This window comes from Portunus trituberculatus, chromosome 43 (genome assembly GCF_017591435.1).
Source record: "Portunus trituberculatus isolate SZX2019 chromosome 43, ASM1759143v1, whole genome shotgun sequence".
In the NCBI taxonomy this organism is placed as follows: Eukaryota; Metazoa; Arthropoda; class Malacostraca; order Decapoda; family Portunidae; genus Portunus; species Portunus trituberculatus.
In genome coordinates, this window is record NC_059297.1 from 3,294,171 (window position 1) to 3,299,170 (window position 5,000).

Consider the following 5,000-nt stretch of genomic DNA (forward strand, 5'->3'; position numbering starts at 1 on the left):
AACATTCGTACCAAACCACTGTTACTTTTTATGGTCAATAGCAACAGACAGAGTAAAAAAAAGGCTCACCTGTTTGCCAGTTCCCATACAGGTCCAAAAATTATAGTATTTTTACCAAACCACACACTTTTAAATATAAATAACGTAGTAGCTTATACATTACAGATTTAGCAAGATTAACCCATTCAGTACTGGAAAGCATTTTTATCTTGAGTTTTGGGTGTGATTAAACGATTTTATTAGCATTAGCAAGGGTCTATGGAGGTCAGAAGATTAATAGCCAGAGTCTTCACTATTTTTAATCTCCACGTAAGTTTCTGAAGCTGTGTAAACCGTTAAAACAAATGCACTTATAACATCAGAATTGCCATCATACATTACAATAGTCAAATCTCGTCTCTTTATTTACAGTATTGAAATTGTTAAAAAAATATATTAAGAGAAGTTTAAAACAAATGTTATATGAGATTTTACAGTTTTCCTTTGTGAATTAGGAAGGTCGTTAAGGGAAACTGATCTTTTAGTAATGTTTGTTCTCTCTCTCTCTCTCTCTCTCTCTCTCTCTCTCTCTCTCTCTCTCTCTCTCTCTCTCTCTCTCTCTCTCTCTCTCTCTCTCTCTTTGCAAACAAGGATAAAGTAAAATGAAAGATCAAGAAATGTACATTAAAAATAAAATGTAAATGTAAAGATGTATAGATGAGAGAGAGAGAGAGAGAGAGAGAGAGAGAGAGAGAGAGAGAGAGAGAAGAGAGAGTCGATAATCCCATGGAGAGGGTGTGGTCCAGTGAGCATCGTTGAGAGAGAGAGAGAGAGAGAGAGAGAGAGAGAGAGAGAGAGAGAGAGAGAGGGGAGAAGAGGTTGGGGACGGGAACTGGTTTTACCTGCCTCGAGCTAAAAGACGGTCTCATCTTTCCCACCATTCTCTCTCTCTCTCTCTCTCTCTCTCTCTCTCTCTCTCTCTCTCTCTCTCTCTCTCTCTCTAATTAGAATCTTACTATCTGTGAATAAGTATGTAAGAGAGAGAGAGAGAGAGAGAGAGAGAGAGAGAGAGAGAGAGAGAGAGAGAGAGAGAGAGAGAGAGAGAGAGAGAGAGAGAGAGAGAGAGAAAAAAGCAAACAGACAAATAGACAGGCAGACAGAGAGACAGGCAAACAAATATATAGGTAAAAAAAAAAACAGGCAGATAGACAAGCATACAGATAGACAGACAGACATACGAAAACGCAGATAAACAGACACGGACAGACAGACAGACAGACATGCCTCCCTTCTTCCATCCATCCTCACCACCTCTTCTGTTTGGCTTGTGTCCCCCTATCTGTCTCCACCTCGCACCTAACTCAATCTTGGTCTGCCGGATTGACACTTCACACACACACACACACACACACACACACACACACACACACACACACACACACACACACACACACAGGAAGAGTAAGATCAGGGAATGAAAAGCAAAGGGAGAGGAAAAGAGATGAAAATAATGGAAGATGGAAGAGAATAACAGAGAGACACACGCATACAGACATGGAGACAACACACATGAGGAAAGGAAAGGAAATAAAAGAGTAGAAGAGAAAGAATGAGATGTGGAAGAATAGAAGTTAAAGAAGGTTGCGAGGAAGAAAGGAAAGATGAAGAAGAAGAATAAATAAGAGGAATGAAAAGTGGAGGAGGGAAAATGGATATGGTTGATGGAGTATTGAAAGAATGAAGAGGATGGTACGAGAGAGAGAGAGAGAGAGAGAGAGAGAGAGAGAGAGAGAGAGAGAGAGAGAGAGAGAGAGAGAGAGAGAGAGAGAGAGAGAGAGAGAGAGAGAGAGAGAGAGAGAGAGAGAGAGAGAGAGAGAGAGTAAGACATGTTCATTATTATCATTCCTTATGTATCTCTCTCTCTCTCTCTCTCTCTCTCTCTCTCTCTCTCTCTCTCTCTCTCTCTCTCTCTCTCTCTCTCTCTCTCTCTCTCTCTCTCTCTCTCTCTCTCTCTCTCTCTCTCTCTCTCTCTCTCTCTCTCTCTCTCTCTCTCTCTCTCTCTCTCTCTCGACCCGTGAATCTTTTAAGCAAATTGCATCTCCACTAAGCGCCTTGGCGGGTCGTCTCGTCGCCCTTAAGGTAGCGTGGTCTTGGGACGACTCTCAGGTGGTGGTGGTGGTCGTAGTGGTCGTGGTGGTCGTGGTGGTGGTCTCTAATACAATAATACGTGTTTTCTGTAATCCCAATGGTCATCTATCTCTTCTAATTTCCTTCTGTGTCTCCTTTTCTCTCCCTTCCTTAATCCTTTTTACAATATTGTCCCCTCATTCTTTAGTTTACCTCTCTCTCTCTCTCTCTCTCTCTCTCTGAATATTTCTTCTATGTTCGTGTTTTCCTTAGTTAGTTAATGGTAGTGGTAGTAGTAGTAGTAGTAGTAGTAGTAGTAGTTGTTGTTGTTGTTGTTGTTGTTGATGTCGCTGTTGTTGTTGTTTTTGTATTGGTAGTAGTAGTAGTAGTAGTAGTAGTAGTAGTAGTAGTAGTAGTAGTAGTAGTAGTAGTAGTAGTAGTAGTAGTAGTAGTAGTAGTAGTAGTAGTAATAATGATAGTAGTAGTAGTGGTAGAAGTAGTAATGATAGTTGCAGCAGTAGTAAGAATAGTTATAGTAATTGTTGTGATGGTAGTGGTGGTGGTAGATTGCTATTATTATTATTATTATTATTATTATTATTATTATTATTATTATTATTATTATTATTATTATTATTATTATTATTATTATTATTATTATTATTATTATTATTATTATTATTATTATTATTATTATTATTATTATTATTATTATTATTATTATTATTATTATTATTATTATTATTATTATTATTATTAGTAGTAGTAGTAGTAGTAGTAGTAGTAGTAGTAGTAGTAGTAGTAGTAGTAGTAGTAGTAGTAGTAGTAGTAGTAGTTGTAGTAGTAGTAGTAGTAGTAGTAGTATTACTATTATTATCATTTATTATTGTTATTGTTATTGTCATTATCATTATCATTACTGTTACTCTTATTATTACTATTGCTATCATTATAATCATCATCCCTCATCATAATTACCATCATACATTTAAGGTAATGGTAACTTCCACAAAAAAAGAGACATTTGAACAAACAATGGAGTAGAAACCAGGAAAAACTTACTATTAGTGGTTATTAGTGGTGGTGGCGGTGGTGGTGGTGGTGGTGGCGGTTCCCGAGGTGTGGAGAGAGGGAGCAGGAAGAGGGGAAGAGGGGGATGCGCTCCCTTATCAGTCTGGTGGTTGAAAAGGTCCACAAACGTTGGTCCTTGACGTCAAACTGAGTTCCTCCAGCCATTTCTAAGGAGGAGGAGGAGGAGAAGGAGGAGGAAGAGGAGGAGGAAGAAAAGGAGAAGGAGGAGAAGGAGAGAAAGACAAAATCGAGGCAAGAACAAGAGGAAAATGGGATGTAAGATATGGACGTCGAGGAGGAGGAGGAGGATAAGGAAGAAAATACAAAGGAATACAAAGGAAAGATTAAACAGCAACAGCCATATAAGCTTTCTCAAATAAACACACCAAAGCTACCAGAGCTAGCCTTAGTAATAGTATAGGGGTGTACAAGTCTTCGGAATGTTCACGCCAGATTTCACTACATCACGTAGACTTTTACACTTGCCGGCCGCTCGCTAACCTCCACGTCACTGCATAAAGGGAAGTCTCTATCACTTCCCTTTGATGTTTTTCTCTTCCTCCTCCCTCACTTAACATTGAGATGAAGTACTGATATTGGAGATAATTATAAAGGCTGTCATCTAAGACCTACAGTTCTGGCAATGCCGAGTGATCCTTCCTCTTTCTCATCCTCTTCTTCTTCCAACTCAAATTTGCTTGCCATTCTGCTTGTCTTTTTGCACAACAAAAGCATGAACAGAAATAGTAACGAGTGTGATAATAATGAGCACACTATAAACAGGATAGGAAGGAGGAGGAGGAAAAGGAGGAAAAGGAAGAAGAGAAACAGCAAGACAAGAAAAATACAATATGCGGTAAAAAAAATACACAAGGAGAAAAAGAATCATATAGTGTGAATAATTCTGAGAGAGAGAGAGAGAGAGAGAGAGAGAGAGAGAGAGAGAGAGAGAGAGAGAGAGAGAGAGAGAGAGAGACAGACAGAGAAGAAGAGGAATTAGGACAAGAAAAGTAGGAATAAAACTTGCAGGTGATATGGCTCGTGTCAGACTTGAAGCCTCTCAGAAGTCAGCCTGGGGAGGCAGAGATAAGGTGTGGATAACGAGAGAGAGAGAGAGAGAGAGAGAGAGAGAGAGAGAGAGAGAGAGAGAGAGAGAGAGAGAGAGAGAGAGAGAGAGAGAGAGAGAGACTTAAGGTGGTGTAAGAAATGGATGAAAAAGAAATTGATATACAGGAGGGACATCAACAGAACACCTTAATTAAATTGGCCAGCACATACATTTGTTTTACTTTCTCTCTTCTACCTCGGCTTTTGAACGTGGCAACTTCAGTGTTTCTATTTTTTTCTTCTTACTTCTTTCCCTCTAATCATTTTCATCTTAGCAACTTTCTATATTCTTACTTTTTCTCTCTATTAATTATTCTGCCTTTCGTTTCTCTACATACTGTATAGCAAAATTATATGAAAAAAAGACAACAATACCATCAACTTCCGTAGTGTGTGTGTGTGTGTGTGTGTGTGTGTGTGTGTGTGTGTGTGTGTGTGTGTGTGTGTGTGTGTGTGTGTGTGTGTGTGTGTGTGTGTGTGTGTGTGTGTGTGTGTGGCCAAGGGTGCTCATTCCTCTCACTCCATCGATAACTTGTTGAAAGTCTTCCTGTACATCCTATTGTGTGTCAGCAGCGAGAGAGAGAGAGAGAGAGAGAGAGAGAGAGAGAGAGAGAGAGAGAGAGAGAGAGAGAGAGATTGTTCATACAGCCAATTGACTTCACTCCACACTAAGAGTAGATCTTTCTCCTTTTCTTTCCCTTTCATTTTGAGCGTTC